The sequence below is a fragment of the Vulpes lagopus genome, chromosome 11, assembly GCF_018345385.1.
Source record: "Vulpes lagopus strain Blue_001 chromosome 11, ASM1834538v1, whole genome shotgun sequence".
NCBI lineage: Eukaryota > Metazoa > Chordata > Mammalia > Carnivora > Canidae > Vulpes > Vulpes lagopus.
In genome coordinates, this window is record NC_054834.1 from 102,724,755 (window position 1) to 102,747,762 (window position 23,008).

Genomic DNA, 23,008 nt, shown 5'->3' on the forward strand with positions numbered 1-23,008 from the left:
GTTCTTGACTTTCTGTAAAGTGTTGTAAACCTTCCCTTTTTAGAGTGCAGGATTTTTATTTTTAAAGAAAACACACATCTGTGTTTATAGCAGATGGTATGTAGACATTTCCTATTATTATTCATTCTTCTGTCCATTGCTACAGATGTTACAAGTATCTTCTACACTTTTCCCCTCTCACAAGGCTAAAAACAGAACCTAGCATTAAATATAACACCAAATGAAGAGGCAGACAAAAGCTGAAATGAAAAAGAGTTGCATTATTAGATTAACTTTGTTCTTCTACTACTTGGTCACTCTAACAAGACAATACGGCCAACGCTGTACAGCTACATGTATTTTTTTTCCATAGATAACTCTGGAGAACAAATGGACCTTCATCTCATAAGTTGAACTCTTTATGATATTGTATGTATACAGAATGCCCTTAGGTTAAAACCCTTAGTTGAAAACCTCTGCTCTGTTTGTCTAGTTCTGACTTAATTCCTTTTGTTACTTAAGAGTCGTACTAACCTCGTAATGAACAAACATTTGACTCATATTTTCTGGAGCTACACCTGCCAATGTTTAATTCAATGGCCTTATTTAGAGTCAAATCAAAGGGTGCAAACGCCTTACCAGAGAATACACTGATAACCTGCTACCCAGAAATAAGCTTTAAAAAAAGGATCCAGTATTGATCGAGCTACATAACGGTTCCAATGAAGGCATACTGAGGCCTTACGGGGTAGCATTCCCTAGCTCCTCACTGGGACACTCACTGAGGATGGGGAGGATGCCCCATCATCAATCCCTACTGATTGGCTGAACAATAAATACTTAGGGTTTACTATATATACAGAGTTTCTCCTAAGAACTTTGATAGTATAAGGATTTTATTCTGAGCATCACCTTCTTTCCATAACATCAAGAGTTTGGAGAACTTTAAAAAAATACTCTCAGTATTAAAAAAAAATGAGGACCCCAGATCTGCGAGGAGATCATAGTCCATTCTCCATAAAGTCCTTGATAATAAGAGGATACAAAACTCAAGGTAATCTCTAGTTAGTAGGCCTAGACCCAGAATACCAGCTATATTTTAAAGGGCCCTGGGGAAAATAGAAGCAAAGCATAGATTTGTTAAATGAAACTTTCATCTACTTGGCCAGTGAAAAGATAAAAGTTTACTTTCAAATAGTTTTATGTAACTAACATTTTCTGAGGTTTACTCTGGGAGGAGGAAAGGCAAGCGACACTGCATCAGATCACAGAATGAAGGACTCATGTCATTGAGGTACTGTTCTTGGAAAATTAATAGGTTCCAGAATCAAGCAAGATGATTAATACTGGCTTTCATTTGATCTATAAACCACAATGACAGGCACAGCATGCCCCTGACTTTGCCCGGCATTGTGATTTAATGAAAATAGAAAGCTTAGAAGAAGACTAAGAAGGCGGGGGGCGGGGGGGGACCTTCTGTATTGCGCCTGAAACTTCTTGACTGATATACCCACTTTTTGATTTCTAAATTTTGATCAGGGGCTTTTGTATATGGTGGATATTTTCGTTCCCAAGATAGCAGGGTAAAAGGTGTGAGATTTTTAAACACAAGTGACAACAGTATAGAAGGGAAGTGACAGACAGCTTCCTATTTTCTGGAGGAAATGCCATTTGCAAAGACATAAATAATAATGCTGAAAGAATAGGGGAAAGTGAACGTGCTAATAATCATGGGTGTACTTCTATTAAAACCGGTCTTGGAAGCCCAACTGTAAGGCTGAATTAGAAGATAGTTGAGGCCACAGACTCCTTTGGTGTGAGTGAATCTACCAACCGCACCCTATCAGGTCTCAGTGGTTTTGACTGGCAATGAAAGACCACCGTGTGGATGAAAAAAGATGGACTCTCCAAACCCCTATGGAAAAGGTTGAAGCCATACAGAGCGCTGGAGCTGTCCTAAGACTGCCCTTAGACACCACGGCTGTTTTTCTGATGACTCTTACTATAGCTCAGTGCTCTGCTCTAAGATGGTCTACACCCACCCAGACACCTGAACTTTCATCTCCACCTCTCTCTCTCTCTCTCCTATGAAGGTCCCTGCCTCCATTCTGCCTCCTGGGCACTTCAGTCTAAGTCTCATCCAGTGTGGCTAATACACCCGACCTAATTTTGCTTCCAGAGATTTCTTCAGAGATCAGAGCGTCTTCCTTATCTTGCTAGCGACTCTCCAGAGGACTTGCTAAATCATAACAAGTGGGGACACGCTCCACACGTTCACAAAGAGATTCTCTATGCTGTGGTTGGATTTGTACACCTGCCTCAATGGCTGCTTTTAGTGTTTTAAGCATTTTCTTTCACTCCCTCCTTTTTCTCCTCATGTATTGAACATGTCTATATGCTCCACACCTCATCTCTGAGTTAAAGTTCATTCCTCTGCAGAATTTAGCCTGCTGAGAAGGACAGCCAACTTATAGATTATGGTAGGGCGGTGACAAGCACATTGAGAGATGTACACACAGAAGCTGTTGGGCCACTTAAATCAGTTTGCCTTATTAGTTTGGCTGCTTTGATCAGGAAATCACTGGATTGAAAGGTCACACAGTACTTTTTTTTTTTCATTAGCAAGCTTTATCCCCAAATATCTTGAGACTATTCATTCAAAGAATATCTAGTGAGTATCTCTAATTGCCCAGGCACTGTTCTATGTACTGAATGGAACAGAGAAACACTCCTCATGGAGCTTATGACCTACAGGAGTCAAAGCTCCGCTGGATAACACATGAATAAGTAAAACGTAGAATAGGGGAAAGAGAAGTGTGTGCTAAAGAGAAGAAATAAAGCAGGGAGGAAGGGTATGACATATAGAGGGAAGTCAATATATTAGGGTGACTAGGGAAGGCCCCCTGAGACACTGACTTCTGCACAGTGATCCACAGGACGTGATAGGATGAGTTGTGATGTTATCTGGGGAAAAGCATTCTAGACAAAGCTATTCCAGCAAATGCAAAAGGCCCTGTGGCAGGAAACTGCCTAGTGGGTGTAAAAACAGTAGGGAGACCCCTGTGGTGTGGGATCAGGGAAGAGTCAGGGAGAAACTACTCTCCTCTTAAGGAAGAGATGCATTAGGTTCCCACCGCTGTTTCAGGACTCCACAAAAGGAAACAGTGCTTGGAGAGGGAAGTAGTGATGTTATCAAGGATAGCCGTATGGGAGGATAAAGCTCCATTTCTCAGGCCTGGAGTCATCACTGTGACCTTCAACCCTCACCCTTTGCTCTTGGAATACGGGCTGATGTACACACTTCTTCGACGGAAGATGAATGGGGACAGTGATCTTAACAGACAAGAAGAAAGAACTTAATTACCTTAGGCATATTGAAGAAAAGGTACAAGAGTGATGGTGCATCCTCAATACCTAATGTCCCCCTCCGTTTTTTTTCTCCTCAACATCCTTTCTTAGCTTGACAGTATCTGGATAGAAAATCACCACTGAACTTCAATGGCACAGCTTTCCACAAGACCGAACCCAATTGTAGCTAAGAACTGAATCTCCAGAGAACTTACAACCCCCAACTGGCTCACCCCCTAGGAAAACATCTCTATAGGGAAACACCAATGAAACTATCTGCTCTCAACAAATTGAAAACCAAACACACACTCACACATATGCACTAAAAAAAAAAAAAAAAAAGAAGAAGAAAGGAAGCCAAAATTCTAGACAAAACAAAAAAAGTTACACCCTTTGTAACTGCCTCTGAGATGGTGATTCTTAACCTTTCATCAATTACAGATCCCTTGGAGAATCTGATGAAAAATGTGGAATCTGCCTCAGGAAAATGCATATGCGTTCAATTTCAAGGGGTTTCTACAAACTCCATGAAGCCCATCCATGGATGGCTCCGCAGAGTTGGGATTCAGAATATCTGCTTAGAAAAAAAAAATCCTTTCTTCTTCTTCAAAAATAAATAAATAAATAAATAAATAAAGTAAAAATTCTTTGTATTTAGGTTCATTAGACATAAATATGCTCCTAAAACTTCACTTACGGCTCTATCTCCATTGACTGTAAACACACTACAGTTTACAATTCAGGGAAAATCAGAATCTAACCTCCCTGCCGACAGGGGCGGGGACACCAGGCTGAAGCTGGGGACAGGAGCTAGCAGCAGAGTTCAGCATCGGGGAGAGGGGAGAGGTTCAGCAGCTCAGAGCCCCCACCTCTGGAGATGCCATCATCAAGCAGCAGCGCAGCGTCCCCTCTGGGCCCTGGCTCTGGGCCCCTTGGGCAGCATCTCTGTGACCCTGCGAGGAGCCCTGGCCCCAGGAGACGTCCTGAGTCATGCAAACAGATTCGGCTGTGTCAGGAAGAAGCTTCTTCCCCCCTTCCTAGCAGTGGCTGTTCCTCTGTCCTACTAACTTAGTCACTGCGCTCACCCGGAATAGCCTCTAGAATCTCTTTGCAAGCACTGAGCTCCTCTCCATCATTAGGGGGGGAGGTAAGGAGGGACGAAGGGAGGATTCTTTCCGCTAATATTTTCCTCATCTGTGTACCTGCCAACCTACCGACAGCCCTGGGAATCTGAGCATAAACACTGGGGCTCAAAAAAAAAAAAAAGAAAGAAAGAAAAAGAAACACAAAGTCTGTAAGACGATATGTCTTTACTGCTGGGAGATGGTCCAGGAGAAGGAAGTGTTTAAACATGACTATATGCATTGCTTTTCGTTGTTGTTGTTTTTTAGTCAAAAAAAAAGAGATGCTGATACTCTTATTTTAATAAAGTGCAAAATGCTTCTCCCACTCTCTTCCTGCTCCCACACACCTTCTCCAGCCGCATGGGTTTGTGAACTGGTTGTTCTCACCGAGGGAGTTAGCTGGGAAGGAGATGGCAGTGTGGTGAGGGTGGCTGACATCAACAAGCCGATCTCCGTAGGCCTTACTCATCCATATGTGACATCCTTGCAATTCATGGCATTGAAGGTGGGGGTCACTTTGTGTTTTTATAAAGGAGTCATCCACCACCACCACCCTGCACCTTCTGGGGAGGGGGGACTGTGTCACCCTCAGGGAGGTTGGACAGCCCCAAGGACCAGAGACTAGGCTCTTAGACAAAAAGGAGTCTTCCTCTCCTCTGATAGGGACCCAGGGCTCAGCCTGCTTGACAAGCGCTGTCAGTGGAGGTGGGGGGACGGGAGGTCCTCTGAGGAAGGTGCCACAGCTCCAGGTCCTTCCCTTGACTCCAGCTTTCTGAGATTCTTCTTGTCCTTGATGAGGGCATGTTCTCAGTCAGGCATTGTTAGCACGTTGCAGGAAAACACAGCCACCACGGAGGCCAGGAAAGGAACCCGCCAAGTGCCTGACTGGGCGCATCTAGAGGGTCTGGGTTGCTGCCGACCCCTGCGAGCTGGGGCCCGAGTACTGTACGTCGGGACTGGGTAAAGTTTGCAGACATTAGGGATCATATAGTCAACCCCTCCCCACAGACGATCATGCGAGCAGTGGTGCTCAAGTGGAGGCAATGTCTGGAGACGGTTTTGATTGTCATGATTGAGAGAATGGGTGCCACTGGCATCTAGTGGGTAAAGAGGCCAGGAATCCTGCTAAACACCCTATGATGCGCAAGGCAGCCCCCCTTCTCCCCCACAAAGGCCGATCTGGCCCCACAAGGCAACAATGTCAAGGCTGAGAAGCCCTGTGCTGAAGGGAAGGAGGGCATGGAGATTCGAGGGACAAGAGAAGCAGAGTGCGTGGGAGCCAAACACAGCAGAGAGCCCGGGGAGGTCGCAGAGGCCTGACCTTTTCAATCAAACTCAAAGGATTTGGAGACCTCAGAATAAGATGGGGCATCTTCTGACTGAATCTTTTACCTCAGAACTGGACAATCTATCAAACTGCTGGTAAAAATTGGAGTATTCTCCTATGGCTGCTTGTAGTTAACGACTTTCCCCTCTGAGTGAGTCTTTCAACTTCTGTGCATCTGTGTGCGTGTGAAGAGGAAGGCAACCCAAGTGCAAAGACTCGGACCATCTGGAAGGAGGCAGTGCCTAAGATGTAAAAGAAGAAAACCTGGGTCCTTTGTGCCACAGACAACACTGAAAAGAAAGGGCACACATCCCTCTTCGTGTACAACACACTGTTGACAACTGTGGGCTTGAGATTTGAGATATATGAACTGTCTTTCGCCCCTGGGGACTGCAGCACTGGAACTGAACAGTTTCCCCCAAAGGGGTTCTCATGGGTGACTTTTCAAAGGATAGTTCCAGGTCCATGTACAGAATTCCCTCCTCTGTTGACAGACGTCTGGGCTACTGTGGGCAATACTGCAATGAACATGGGAGTGCCAAATAGCACTTCAGGTGAATTTATTTCATTTGCATATATACCCAGAAGTAGAGCTGCTGGATTCTGTGATAGCTCTATTTTAAATTTTTGGAGGAACCTCCATAATGGTTTCCATAATGGCCACACCAGTTTCCATTCCCATCACGAGTGTGTGAGGGCTCCCTTTTCTCCACATCCTCACCAACAGTCTTCATGCATCTATGCGCACTGTAGGACATATTACACACACAGTAGGATACTATTCACCTTCTAAAAAAAGAAGGAAATCATGCTATTTGCGGCAACATGGATGAACCTGAAGATAGTATACTGAGTAAAATGAGCTAGACCCAGACCAATACTGCACGATCTTCACTTATATGTGAAATCTTAAAAAAAGTTGAATTCATAGAAAGAGACAGTAGAAGAGTGGTAGTAGGCGGTGGGGAAGATGGGAGATGTTGGTCAAAGAGTACAAACGTTTGGCTATGGGATGAATAAGTTCTGGTGACCTAACGGGTGGCACGGCGAGTGCAGTTAGTAACAGTGTATATAGGACACTTGATATCTGGTAAGAGAGTACGTCCCAAGTGTCGTCACCACGTGAAGCAAGTAACTGTGAGGTGGTGGGTACGGTATTAGCTTGATTGTGATCATCACCGCACGATGCATACGTACAGCAGAACATCACTGCGTGCACCTGACATATGTACAATTTCTATTTGTCAACCACACTTCGATAAAGCTGGAAACTTTATTAAATTAAATAATTAAATAAAATTTAATTTTAAAAGAGCTTCCTCCTCCCCTCCAGCCACCCTCAGTTTGTTTCCTATGGTGAAGAGTCTCCCACAGTGTTTCTCCCTGCCTGATGACTCCCATTTGAGGTGGGGGGTGGGGTAACTGGGTGATGCGACCAGCACGGGGTGTTAGAGGCAGCATGAATTACTGAGCTCTGCACCTAAAACTAATGATGTATTCTGTTGGCCAATTAAATTTAAATTAAAAAAAAAAAAAGAGTTCCCTCCTCTCCTGACAAGAGTATAATCCTGGGAGACTGAGGACAGAAGGGCAGGGTGCATGAGCATGCACATGGGAGAGAGAGAGAGAGAGAGAGCACAAGCATCCGTCAGAGTATGTGTGTGCTCCTGCCTTAGGTTTTTTTTTTTTTTTTAAGATTGTTTATTTATTTATGAGAGACAGAGAGAGAGAGGCAGAGGGAGAAGCAGGCCCCATGCAGGGACCCTGACATGGGACTCGATCCCGGGTCTCCAGGGTCACGCCCTGGGCCGAACGCGGCGCTAAACCACTGAGCCACCCGGGCTGCCCCTGCCTTAGTTGTATTTATTTATTTTTTCCCTGCCTTAGCTTTAATGTACCTTCTAGATGGAGCATGCTCGGCCGGAATGACTGTGCCACCTCCCCTTTGGGCCTTGGCTTCCTCGTAAAGAGAGAGTCGGATCCAATCATCTCTAAGGTCTTTTTCCAGCTCTAACGTTCCTGGATTCTATGTAGACAGTTATTTTCGTGCCTGCAGAAGGATGCCAAATGGCTGCATCCTCTGCTGCCTGTCTTCAGTGGCCTTGCACAGACCCCGCTGGCACAGCAGGCTGCTCTGTGGGGGACAAGTACCGGGAGCACCCAAGGCATCCGTTCTTTGCCTCTCGTTCTTGCTTTGAAGAAATGCTCTCTATTCCTCCTCAAGATTATGTGAAAAGGACTTTAATGGGCTGATTTTTATGTGAGGATCCAATGATAGAAAAACAGTGCTTTACTCGGAGGATCATTCCACAGAAGCTGAGCTGTTTCTAAAATAGTCCCCAAAGTAGCTTAAAAAATAATGGAGATTCTAAAACCAGATCATTTCCTGATGAAAACTCTAGGCCTGTTCAATTTTTAATCCTTTCAGAAATCAGCATGGTCTTTCTTTCTTTCTTTTTTTTTTTCCCCATGAAGGTATTTAGAATGAAGTCCTTGAATGTGCCCCTTGGACGCATTGACATGTTGTGGCTAATTTCCTAATTCACTCAATCAAGGCTTTCCTAACTTTAAATCGCAGTTAACTGTCTTCGGGGGAATTAGGGTGCTTATTCCTATTTGTCTGACAAACATACAGCATCAAATATTCATCATTTAAATGCAATTAAAATATAGAATCACAAAACATCATTGCAATGATTTAAATTGCTCCAGTTTTAATTAAGGGATTAGGGCAACTGGGGATTAGGAATATAATATAATGCACAATCAAGAGGCCATATTTCTATAGGTCTTTAATAATTCAAAACTCTTGTGACTTGAAAGAGGTAATGTGGGTGTATTTGCCAACAATGAGTAATAATGACACTGGAGAAGAACAGGAAGACATGGGCAAAAAAAAAAAAAAAATCTGAAAACTCAGATGTACTGAGAAATCTAAAAATCTATCTGCCCAATGAAATGTTTAACGGTCCTGAATTCCTCCTGGCCAAAAGCAGTAAGTTGGAATAAAACATCACATACGAGTGGGATATGGTATTCAGCAAAGTTGTTAGGAATCATATCTCCATTCGGGAAACAATTCTTACATATCATATTCCTATTTCACTGGGATCGTCTTAATTTCTTTATGGCTCTGGGACTTGTGAGACCACCTTAATATGAATGCTTGGAATTGATCTGAAATGTGGTCTGTGGATGATAAAACCTAAACACGTCGTCAAAAACTAATTGACACTTTCATTATTCAGCTGGCCTCCGAAATGACTTCATATAAATTATATTGCCATATATAAATCGTTAGAACTTTAGCTGCCACATTTTCCATATAAACCAACAGCAGCTATAAACAGTGTTAAGTGAAGCGAAAAGTGGTTTCTCTTTGGAGGCTGGAAATGTGAAGTCTCCTCTACTTTCATAATCAACATCTCTTGTCACATTTTTAATTAAAGTGGTATCAGTGCTTAATGTATTACCTACGCTTGTTGGCGGCCCGAGGCGCGTGTGCAGTGCTCACATCCTGAGGCCCACGGGCGCTGATTCGCACCTGGACACACCTGCTGAAGGGTCGACTGTACACTGAGCATCCATATACTGGTTCCAACGGGCACCTGGACCTTCAGAAAATGTTCTGAACAAAAAAACTTGAACAAAATGTTTTGAACCAAAAATCTGGTCTAGCATTCTGGATCTAACTCTTCCATTTATTCTTCTATAAATGAGCCACCTAAATGAGGGGCGCTCTCAATCAGCACTATCCTGTAAAAATGTAATGAAAGCCACCTGTGCAATGTTAAATTTTCTAGTAGCCACATTTTTTAGAAGTTAAAAAAAGACTTGTGAAATTAATTGTAATAACGCATTTCATTCAGTCTAAATTATAATTATTTCCATAAGTAATCGATGTAAAAACTATTGAATTGTTTGACTTTTGTCATACCAAGGCTCTGAAATCCAGTATGCATTTTACACGTGCAGCACATCTTAACCCCCGTCAGTCACGTTTCAAATGCTCAGTAGTCGTGCCTGGCTAGGAGCTCTATGGATAATAGGGCAGCTCTGGGTCCTTCAAGGGGACCGGAATGATTTTCTGACTCTGAAGACATCAAAAGAGTGGGAAAGGGTAGCCTCTTCCCCCAGAGGGCGTTGTTTGAGATTCAGACAAAGCCGTTGAAGTTAGATTTGTGCTTCTGGTCATAGGGGCAATGTTACTAGAAGAAGAAATTATAAATAAGTGTAGAAGAAGGTATAGATAAGCTATGGTCTATTCATACAGTGGAATATTATGCAATAAAGACGAACGATATACAATCACTCGCAACAATGAGGATGACTCTTACAAACAGAATATTAATTGAAAGAAGCCAGATACTAAACGTATGTATAGATCTCCCTTGACTTCTGGATTGGAAATATTGTAGATCAAAAATGCATTTAATACACCTAATCTACTGCACATCATAGCGTAGCCTTGCCTCCCTGAAACATGCTCAGAACACTTCCATTAACCCACGGTAGGTAAAGGTCTCTACCACAAGGCCTACTTTCTAATAAAGTGTTGACTACCTCGCGTAATTTATTGAATACTGTGCTCAGAGTGAAAACCAGCATAGCTGTGTGTCTGTCCTTCACCCTCGTGACCATGTGGCTGATGGGACCCACGGCTGCCACTGTCCAGTGTCATGAGAGAGTATCATACTGCGTATTGCCAGCCAGGGAAAAGATCAAAACTCACAATTTGAAGTATGGTTTCTACTGAATGTGTGCTCCTTGTGCACCAGTGTAAAGCTGAAAAATCTTGAGTTGAATCGTCCTAAGTCAGGAATTGTCTGTATTTTCTGTATCCAATTATGTACAATACAAAAAAAAAAATCCCCCCCCCCAAAAAAAACAGGCAAAACTAACCCAAAGAGTAAAAATGTCAAGATAATGAGAACCCTTGGTAGTGTCAGTAACTGGAAGGGAGCACAGGGGAAGCTACTGGGTCCTGGTCATATTTCGTTTCTTGAACTGGATGTGCTTCATGTATAAAAACTCATTGAGCTATACTAGGAAAATGTTTACTTGTCATTGTATATATTGTACTTCAATATCAAGGTGTCTTCTTTAGGATTCAAAGTACTAAATTTCTACATGTTTCTGTTTTGAATCATAAACACATATCATGGATCACATAACCTCATAAAAAAGATATGTCGATATTTCTGACCTAATTTTTTAAAATTCAGATTACAAAATAAATTATAAAAGTAAACAAAATCAAAGCTCATAGGTACTGATTGCTGACAATGAACCTCAAAGGTGGCCGGGAGCTCGGGCCATAGAAGGAACATGAGCAACCCACCACCATCTATCCTTTTCTCTGAAGAATGTTTAATCTTCTTGTTCAGAGTTTCCAGAATTGGTCCTTTTCCCCAGATTTAGCAACTGAACTCAAGAACGTAGATCCTCAACAGGATAATTCGTCTATTAGGCCTTGAAAGCATGAGTCTAAGGAGGACAGATGGGAGCATCTTGGTCGATTTAGAACATAACTATATCTGATTGCTAGATGGCTAACAGCTCATGATCACTACCAGTTTTTGGGACTATACCCCTTTGGAAATATTATGTTTGGAAAACGTGTCCTAAGTTCATCATTAACACACTTTGTATTTTAATGCTTATTCTCGGAAATTTTCTACCCTTAAGAAAATTGCTGACAATTCTCAATAGAAAAAAAGAAAGAAAATAGAAGACAAATCCATCCTGTGAACTCAGGGTGCTGTGATTCATAGCCAATGCAAACCCACTTCAAGAGAGTCTTGTTAAAGTGGCAGCCCTGGGCCAACAGGGCCTATCATGACCAGGACCTCTGCTTGTCATTCCTGCAGAGACTTTTTTTTTAAGATTTTATTTATTTATTCATGAGAGACACAGAGAGAGGGAGAGACACGGGCAGAGGGAGAAGGCTCCCTGTGGGACTCCATCCCAAGACCCTGAAATCACAATCAGAGCCGAAGGCAGAGATACTCAACCACTGAGCCACATCGGTACCCCCACAACAGGTGCTCTTGAGTGTACTCCAGCCTGGCCAGACGCCTCACCCATTCCACTTATGTGCCACTGCTCTTGGGCATTAGAACAAAAACTGTAACTTAAAGAATGTAAAAGTCTTGTTAGAGCATCTCCTGCACATAAATTCCATTGTACCGTTATAGTCCGCCGTCCTTAGCTCCCGCACGCGCATAGCTGACGTGTCTAGATGTTTTAGAGGAATGTGTTAATAGTTGTTTATATGCCTGTCACAATAAACGCTGAAACTATAGTTTAATTATTTCTCTATTATTACAAACATTTTTGTTTAAATCCCTGAATTCTATAAATCTATCTTTGTTGACTTAAATTCTTGCAAAGAATGTGGATTAGACACAGTAAGACTATGCCCTGTCTTAAAACAATCCATTGACACCCAAAGATGAAGTGGCCTATATTCACATGTAAAGCTTAAAAAATTGTGACCCCTGTACTCTCAGCTCAGGGTGGAATTGAGTTCAGTCCAGTCTCAAAAATTAATTTCTGAGCAACCCAGGTTCTATGCTTCCATTGTTTCAATGCCATGAAAAAGCCAGGCTGAGCACAATGATATTTCTTAAAATTCCTTTTCCACCCCAAATAGTTTCATCATTTACCACAGCCTTCCCTGCACCTCTTCTCGCCAGTGCTCTCACCCTTCTCCCCATGACCTTTCTCCTTTTGTCAAAACCCTGCCAAGAAGTATGCTGCTTGGAGGAGGCAGAGGGGCGAGGAATGAAACAGGCAAAGCCTGACTTCTCTTCAGAGGGGAAAGGAAGGCCGGGAACAAGCATGTGCGGATCATTTTTGTCCCACCACATGGTGTTAGTATGACATTAGCACTGTCTCAGGTTGGGTTCCTGGGGAAAGAGATGGAGACAGGGATCTGCCTGCAAGAGGCGCATTGAGGAGAGCGCTCAGGAACAGCACCTGTTGGAGCCTGAGGGGAGCAGGATGGTTGGGCAGAGCGGGAAGGAACAAGAGGCGGATATAATAAAGGCTCCCCACAGTCCCACGGGGGTAGGACTATGTAGCTGGGATGGGATGGCCCTTCCAGGTTTCTTGAATCAAGACAAGGGGGACAGGCCTCTGTGTCCCCTATTCAATAGTCAGCGGATATGGGCTGTCCCAGGAGGGGGCATGACCTTGGAACTTGACTTTTTTTTGGGGGGGGGGCTGCAAACTGATAACAGCCTACATCCTGAGCAGCTGAGAGAAAACACCCCAGCCTGGAAGGGGGCATCTGGTTGGCACATAACAGCACCCGCCGCAAGCACGTATTGAAAATTGTCTCTTTATCCCAGATAGCAGCAATTATCTGTCCCTGTGTTGCTATGTGGGATCCTTGTTCTTCCTTGATGGTCTTTGGAACATCTTTGTTCTTAATTATTGTTTCAGAAGGCCTCCTGTGAAGTGAGTTTGCTTCGTCTGTTGTTGCAAACCAGGTAACGGCGACCCGTACGTGGAAATCGTTCTGCCAAATGTCTCTGAGGAGATCTTTATGCTCGAGCCTCCTACAAATGTTTCTCTGGCTTTCTGTGCAGCGGCTCAGAACTCTTTTACTGTTTACCCTCTGCACATATTCAGGCCAAGAAAAGTTCATTTTCAGCAGTAAAACTGCAGTACAGTTATGCAAGTTTGATGTTGGTGATGGTAAGTAGCTGGCACAAATGAAATCGCTCTAGAATGTAACGGCTCAGTGCTACGTGCCAAAGTCTCCCAGGCCTTTAGGAAATTTGGTTCTCAGCACATCTCAAATCTGGCTTGAACTTCCCTGGCTATGTTGATGCCAATCCAGTCTCCAAGCCATAGATGTGTTTGATGCTATTTTCGCCTTCCCAATCTATTTAGCATGTAGTTTGACTGGGAAAGCAAAAATGTGTTTATATTTCGGTGAAAATGCTTAGTTTGCTTGTCCATGGTACATACCGTGATGTATACCCTCAGCTTCCTCCAGCCTGATATTCATTTAACTTGATAGTCTATGGCTGTCCTGATATATAAGTTCTGACACACAGGTGTGAACGTAAAGCTGTCCCGAATCAGTTCCCAGCTAATGACTGAAAGAACCAGTAACGATTCTTTTTTCCCCCAGTGTAACTGGAACATTATGTAACTAGAACAACCCATGGCATCTTACCATGTTTCAGAGGGCCTGTTGGAACTTCCTGGTGAATCAACCTAATTAGTAGCTGCTGGAATAACCTGAAAGCCGTTGGGCAGCCTCTGTGTTCAGCCACAATGATAAGCATTGCATGGTACACGGTGCAGGTCCATGGATATTGCATCTTGGAGAGTTCTTTCTTTATTATGGGGCTGTTTCCTGGTGGGAAGTACGTCAAAGTGTGAAATACCAGGCATATTGAGTGCAATGTGTCATGGGGTCAGACTGAACAGAACTGAGAGAAATAACACAGCTAGGTCCTGGCACAAAAATCAGTAGGATCAGGAGTTCAAAGTCAACTATCAAACTGACCATAAATTTGAGGCTCAGGGAACTGATTGGTCAGGGAACAGGGAACCCCTAGAGGTCAAGACAAGGTGAGGGACCAGGTAAAAGCAACTGGATTTTATTCAGTAGTGACAAAGTCATAGACTCCCTTTAGTGTCTCAAAGTCACTGCATCATTTAGCTTTGGCTTTCCACAACGACTCATATTCCAAACCCCTCCAGTAGTTTACCTTTCACACAAGGAGGCATTAAAAAAAAAAAAGTCAAGTCATTCTGTACCATCAAGGGTATAAAACTAACTTTTTCTCTTTGCCATCACAGAGAGCTTTAAAAACCTGACTAATTAACCTTCACTGTATCTGTCAGTTAAGTAATAGATTGAAAGGAAGTACAGCCCCCTACTGAAATAAAGTCCCATTTGGAACATAAGCTTTTTTGAGCTGTAGCTAGACAGCAGTTTAAGACAGAGTGCCGAGGACAACATATGGGACAAATATCCAAATGGATGGAAGTATGAAAATAGGACAGGAAGCTAAAATAGATGTGCACTCAATTTCTCTAGTATAAATAGCATTGTCTGTAATCTCAGGTATATGATTCAGCAATTGCTAATGGAAATCATTTCCAGTATTGCAAATGGGCAAGCAGCAGGTCCATGGATTCTTTTATAAAAGTGAGAAGAGTCTCTGAAGGACTTTGAAACACTTGAAGATTCCAGTTGGGTTACCTTTCTTCCCCATTTGTTTATATAACTAGCAAATAGCAATGACTGTTTACCGATCTACACAGATTTTGATCCTTGGAGAAAATCAATCTCAGTAAGGGTGGGTGCAAAAGATGTCAGAGCTGTTGGCCTCATTACCAATTTGTGGCTACCACACTCACCTGGGTGCTTCCAGCCACTCTACCCTTTATTTCTCTCTGCATGAACCCCTATTTCCTTCAGAATTGAACATTTTTCTCCTCCCTCTTTAGCTTTCAGGTCCTTCGTGCAACCCTCATTCTCAATACATTGCCTCCCTATCTAGCTTGAGTCTGTCCACTTTCCTTCCCACCCCTGTCTAATTTTTATCCATCCTTCTCTCAATCATTTCCGCCTCAAAAAAAGCAGTGTCCTCACTTCTAAGACCAGTTTTTCCATTTGATCCTATCTCCCCTCATCTTCTTTGAGGCCTTATTCCAGCCAACCAGCCTCCCTAATTTCTTTCTTTTCTTTCTTTCTTTCTTTCTTTCTTTCTTTCTTTCTTTCTTTCTTTCTTTCTTCTTTCTTTCTTTCTTTCTTTCTTTCTTTCTTTCTTTCTCTTTCTTCTTTCTTTCTTTTCTTTTCTTTTCTTTTTTCTTTTCTTTCTTTTCTTTTCTTTTAAAAACTTATTTATTTATTTGTGAGCGAGAGAGAGCAGAGGGGAGGGAGAGGCAGAGGGAGAGAGAAAAGCAGACTCCACACTGAGCAGGGAGCCGGAGTCGGAGCTGGATCCCAGGACCCAGAAATCATGACCTGAGCCAAAGGCAGATGCTTAACTGAGTGAACCACCCAGGTGCCCCTGTTTTTTCTTTCTTTAATGACCTGTTCCAGGCACCTATTGCTGCATAACAAGCATTCAAAAAGTTTAGTGGCTTAAAACAACAATCATGTATTCACTCACAAGTCTGCAGTTTGGGCCGAGCAGGGCTCTGCAGTGATCCAAGTAGCATCTTCTGGGGCTGGAAAGCCCAAACTGTCTTTTTCACTGATGTCTGGTGCCATTGCTGCGATGCCTAAGCCATCTGAGAGCTGGCTGGACATCTCTCTCTCACTCCAAGTGGCATTTCCACATAGATAGTTTAGGTTTCTCCCATAGCAGGATGGGGCCAGGTTCAGAGATCTTGTATGGTGTCTTGCTTCTCCAGAGTACAAAAGCAGAAGGTATAAGGTCTTCTTAATGCCTTGACTTGGAAGCCTTTCCAAGAACATCACATTCTATTGGTTATCAGGCCACCCTATATGCAAGGGGACACAAGGATACAAATACTGGGAACTCACTGGAGTCATCAGTGTAACGGACTACCATCTCACCTCTTTGTTGTCTCCTTAGAGTCAGCTTTCCTTGTCCTAATAAGACTTTCTTTTCAACCTTATTCTCTTCAAAGAATAACAGCCCTCTCTCATTTACACTTTATCACCACTTCTCAAAAATAATTCTCTGCTCTTGTTTTCTCCAAGGTATCACTTTTCACTTACTTCTCAACACACTGCAATCTAGCTTCTGATCTCATCACATTATAAAAAACTAACACCAACTTTTGGATGTCTGGGTGGCTTAGTTGGTTGAGCATCGGACTCTTGGTCAGGTCACGATCTCTGGTTTATGAGATCAAGCCCTGCTTTGGGCTCTGCCCTCAATGCAGAGTCTGCTTAAGACCCCCCCCCCTCTCTCCTGCCACCCCTCCCTCCTCTAAAGTAAATAAATCTAAAAGAAAATTAACAGTAACCTTCTCTTTTTTAAGTCTATGTATTTCTTCTTTGTCCTCATTTTACTATATTTCTCTGAATAATTTGTTTCTGTTGACCTTCTTCTTGAAATCCTCTCATTTGGTTTTTGAGATATTGGGTAGGCCTTTTCCTAACTTACACCATCTTCATATTTCTCTTTTTCTCATGCTCTGCATAAGTGTAGGGGGTTTCCTGCATCACCCCCATTCCCATGCTATCTAGTCTGTCACTAGAGTATCACAATCCTACCTTGGTAAACCTAGAAACCACCCCATTTTTCTATTCCCATTGCTCCTACACTAATTCAGAGCCCCATTTGCTCTTCATTAGGCAAATGCAAATTTTCTATTTGATCTCCAACACTGTAGTTTCTATCTCTTCCAATCCTGCAAATTGGTATAAGAGCTACTTTCATCAAGGAGAAAAATCTATGATCAAAAACTTTCCCCAGCTACCTACTGCCAATTAGGAAAACAGTCTTTTTGTCTTAGTTTGCCAAAACCTGTAATTCTGGTTTTGAACTGTATTTTTGAATACCACAGCAAATTCCCACAGCCTAAGTTTTAGTCCCACAAGACATTTCATAGTTCTCTAAAGATGTCTTATGTTTTCCTGCCTCTGTACTTTTCTTTCAGAAAAGTATCTTCCACCATCTTGGCCTATTGACAACTCCCTTGTCCTTTAAAGCCAGCCTTAAAAGATTCATTTTCCACAAAGACTTTTCAGAACAAATCCATCTACTTGCTTTATAGCCATGGAATTTTGTTTAGACATTGCTTTTAGAGCATGTCATATTTTAAGTTAAAATGTGTTATTATTTTAGTGCTCCTCACTAGATCATAAACCCCATGAGACTACAGATTCAGTAATCCCAGCATCCAGCACAGTCGATGGGAGCTCACTATTGTTGAGTTGAATTGAATTAGTATTATGAAGTGTTTATTGGCTTTCAACCTTCAGCTGGAGAGTCATGTAAAATGAGAGAGGTTTCCTTCTATAGATGTGGTTCAGTTGCCACCTTAGAACAAAGGCTCTCTGTGGACAGGTTGCTAAAATTCTGCCCCACTCAAATCACTCAGGGCTGTAAATATTAAACTCTAGAGGAATATTCTTAAAAATCTAGAAGAATCAAGCAAAACAACTCTGCAGTTTCCCAAATTACTTAGATAACTGCCTTACTTCACCATCTTGTTTATATTATCGCTCTAGGATTTATCACTAACTGATGCTCATTAAATTTTAATAATTCTCTGGGATATATGTGGCAATGACACTGCACTTCCTTTACCAAGCAGCATGTAGATATATAAACACTCGAGTTTAGTGTGTAATATACTATTCAGATAAATCTATAGAATGGAATAAGGAAATGTTGGTAAGTATTTCATGTTGTAAGAAGAAAATTCTTGCTCACTCCCTGTAACAAACTACAACAAAATTATACTATGTGTCTGGTGAACAGCAATTAAGGCTCTACCTCACTTTCACAAATAGATGTATAGATCAATAAATCAATTCTATCTTCCTATCTCCCTATAATTTATTTAAGATTCATTTTTCATTTATCTTTGTCTAACAATTTCCAACTTTTGTACATTAGGCTGCTTAACCCACCCATAGATTCTCTATCAAGTAGTTAATGGTCTGGAACCAAACACTAAAGAAGTTCCTGTTGTAAAGGAATCCTAGGGTGAATACTTCTGCAAGCTGAGTGATTAGATTCTAATTTGTACTTTGAAAATTCGACTTTGCATAAATAGCTCATGTATGTATTTGCAATTTATGATTATGCTGGGCTCCAAAGATAGTTTGAAAACTGATTACTAAAAAATTGGAATAAAATTTTTTCCATCCAAATAACTTTAGTCAAGTTCCTCAAAATCATGCTTTTTTAACTCTAATGTTGCTGCCCTGTAGCACATTATTTCCGTTAATAAGTAGATCAGTTTCAGGATCCAGGGAGCCTTGATGCCATAGGAAGAAAGAAGAGAATGGAGAGTGGTTTCCTTTTTTAAGGTCTTGTTGAGTGATTCTAAGCAATATTTCAAAACTGTAACATTTACCATCATTACTCTTCTACTCCATCCAATTCTCTTTTTCTTTCCTATTCACTTCCATTGTCAGGGTCTTGCTCTAAGTTTATGGTTTTGTAGTCTTTTGCTTGAATGACATTAAAAGATGCATTTCAGGTTTTAAGATGACTTAAGCCCATCCTATCTCTTCCAAATTGCCCTCTCATCCTACTGGGCTCAAGAATCCAAGGAAGAGGGGACTTCAGTGGGGAGAGGAGAGAATGCCAGTCTCATGTAGCACATCTACAAGAGGCCTAAAGATGACAGAAATGAGTTCGCTTTTATTTTTTTTACAATACTTGGACATTCCTTGAAAGCATTAATAATGTAGTGAGACAAACATGAGAAGGAAATGGGGAGAAGAGATGATGTTACAGCCCCTGTAAAGAGAGGATTGGAATGGATCTATCAGCAGTAATGAGTAAGAAGGAAGAGGATGAGGATACCTCTTTAGCCAAGTCAGACAAGATGGGATAGCCATTTGGATGTTAGTGACATTCATTAGTTGGGAACTTTGTGACTTACAGAGAGACCCTCCTATTGTCATGATTCAAGCTAGTAAAAGCAAAGAAACCACAAGATCAATATTTTTCACTTTTTTCAAATATATCAGGAATAAATGATCAGCTTGGGAATTAAAAGGAAAATCATTTTATTTTTAAAATATTTTATTTATTTATTCGAGAGAGAGAGAGAGAGAGAGAGAGAGAGAGAGAGGCAGAGACACAGGCAGAGGGAGAAGCAGGCTCCATGCAGGGAGCCCGATGTGGGACTTGATCCTGGGTCTCCAGGATCAGGCCCTGAGCTGAAAGCAGGTGCTAAACCAGTGAGCCACCTGGGCTGCCCCGAAAATCATTTTAAATAAGCAATTTTTAAATCTAGAAAGTGAAGTATTTTTATTTCGATTTTGAAATCCATGAAAAAATCTCAAACGTTCAGTATGTTGCTAGTCATCTATTTTGAGATTTTTGGTTTTTTTAAAAAAATATTTTATTTATTTGAAAGAGAGAGAGAGAAAGAGAGAGAGAGAGAGAGAGAGATTGTGTGTGGGGGGGAGGAGCAAAGGGAAAGAGGGAGAGAGAATCCCAAGCAGACTCTGAACTGAGTGCAGAACTGGGTGTGGGGCTCAATCCCATGACCCTGAGATCACGACCAGAGCTGAAACCAGGAGTTCGAAGCTCAACTGACTAAACCACCCAGGAGCCCCTGTCTTGAGATTTCTGATTGTGGAAGTTATTAATAAGATAATAAAAATGGGGATCCCTGGGTGGCACAGCGGTTTGGCGCCTGCCTTTGGCCCAGGGCGCGATCCTGGAGACCCGGGATCGAATCCCACATTGGGCTCCCGGTGCATGGAGCCTGCTTCTCCCTCTGCCTATGTCTCTGCCTCTCTCTCTCTCTCTCTCTGTGACTATCATAAATAAATAAAGATTTTAAAAAAAAAGATAATAAAAATGTTCAACATATCAGTGATTGAGGAAATAACTAAGTGAGTTTTATAACTGCAAGTGTAGAATTTATAAGTGGGAAACGTGGCAATTTAATACAGAATAATATAGGCAGTTTTATTTTTTAGTCATCCTATACCTATATTTCTAGAGCATTTTTGCTTTGCCCAGTGCACCACTACAATGAATTAACTGTCTCTGCTCCGATCTAAGGCCAACCTTTCTACCTACCCCATCCTCCCTTACCTACTGAGGATTGTGTTCCCGTGATTATCTCCTCTCATCTGGATTATCCCCCTCAATGTACAAATATGCTCCAATAGCTCACACTTAAAATAAAAATTCCTCTCCTTAAAGAAACAGCTGATTACCACGTAAGATAGAAATATCGGATAGCAAGGAATCTATTAGCAACTACTAGGGTATGTCAAAAATATTCTGAGGCCAAATCAAAGAAGCTCCCACTGCCCACAATGGGGACAATTTGAATGTTAACAATACTACAATGTATTGAAACACACTGAGTATATTTAAATCCGCGAGTTTATAGTATTTTTTAAAAATCATTTATTGTTGGAAGATACTAAAGATTTACTTATTTTTGAAAACTGTTAAAGAGAAAGAATCAAACATTTATTCTGCCTTTCCTAAACAAACTATAACAACAAGTAACCAAAAATTGATAAGGGAAGTATTCCAGCTGATAAATAGAGAAGCAAGGATAGAATTGGAATGTCACCATTTTGCAATCCCTAATGAATTAATGTATCTGGGCAGAGAGCATCAATGGCTGCTAACAACATAAAAAGAGAGACAATCAGACATTATGTTCTTATTGATGGATAAACATATCATTTCTAAATTAATTATGCAAAAAATTTAAACCTGACTCTGATCAAGCTTTTGTTTTGTTTTGTTTTGTTTTTTATCTTTTTTTTATCTTTTTTTTTTATTTTTTTATTTTTGTGATCAAGTTTTTGGATCCAACTATCAATTTGGGGGAAATACAAAAGAAGAGTGTTAAACAAAATCACAGAAGTTCGTTCAAAAAAAAAAAATCACAGAAGTTCAATTAGGAATACTCAGACTGTAGGAAACTCTACAGGACATACTGGTTTCTTTGAAAATAAAATGCAAGGGGGAGGGCGGAGAAAAAGATGGAGAGAGAATATTTAGGTTAAAAGATTTAAAAGATACAGCAAAACAAAGAAGACAAAATAACAAAAAATGACATGGCAATGTCAAATCAAAAGAAGTTGCAATGTGTAGATCCTGTTCGGGGATTAATTCAAACAAATCATTCAAACTTGTGACATTTGTGAGATAATTAGAACTTTGAACACTCTGGATGTTTGGTATTAAGGGATTACTATCAGTTCCTTTTGGGTGCCGTGGGGCATTGTGATCATATTTTTTTTGCAAGGAGTCCTTGTTTCTTAGAGATATACTCTCAAATATTACAGATTAAATAATATATAGGATTTTCTTCAAAATAATACAGAACTAGATAAGTGCACAGCAGTACAGATGAACAAGATTGCACATTCTCAACGCTGTTGACTTTTGTGAAGTCTATTGTTTTACTGGATCTACCTTTTTTATGCATTTAAAATTTTCCATCACAAAAATATTTTTAAAAATTGGATCTTGATCCTCCATCTTTTTCTTTTTTTTTTTTTTTTTTTAATGTACAGCCTAGGGGATCCCTGGGTGGCCTAGTGGTTTAGCGCCTGCCTTTGGCCCAGGGCACCATCCTGGAGTCCTGGGATCGAGTCCCACATCAGGCTCCCGGCATGGAGCCTGCTTCTCCCTCCTCCAGTGTATCTGCCTCTCTTCTCTCTCTCTCTCTCTCTCTATGTCTATCATAAATAAATAAATCTTTTTTTTAAAGATTTATTTATTTGTTTGTTTGTTTACTCATTCATTCAGAGAGAGCGAGAGAGACGCAGAGACACAGGTAGAGGGAGAAGCAGGCTCCATGCAGGGAACCCGACGTGGGACTTGATCCTGGGCCTCCAGGATCACACCCCGGGCTGCAGGCAGCACTAAACAGCTTCGTCACCGGGGCTGCCCAATAAATAAATCTTTAAAAAAATGTACAGCCTAATTCCTCTACTTCCCACTGGAGGACAATTCCACACGTGACTCGACTCTACTTCTTCACTTCTCATTCTCACTCTTTTCAATCAGGCCTTGGCTTCCCTCTACTCCACCAGACTCCTGTCATCTAGATGCCCTAGGACCTCTGCCTGCCAAACCCAGCCTGCAATCTCCTCCTTGTGGGCCCTCTCTCCAAATACAGTTAAGTTGAAAGAGGTTTAATATATGAGTTTGGGGGACCACACTGACCACAACAATCTCAGGGCTTTTTATTTATTATTATTATTATTATTGTTATTATTTTATTAGCACTTTTCTTCCTGCTCAGAATATCATTCTCTCCAATCTTTCAGGGCTACCTCCTTTGCAATGTTCAGATCTCAGGGCAAACGTCCTTCTCTGTTCACTCTGTCGAAAGCAGTCATGTAAATTCAGTTAACCCCAGTCACTCCCATCATTATCCCTGTTTTATTTTCTTCATGACTTTTATCACTACCTAAAATACCCTGTTTACTTGCTCATCAGACACTCCCACCAGCTCCACAGGAGCAGCAGCCTTGCCTGACCTGTTCTCCCCAGCACACACAAGGTCAAGAGTAGGAGGCTCTCAGAAGGAAGTGGTGGAGAGAGGAGCCTGC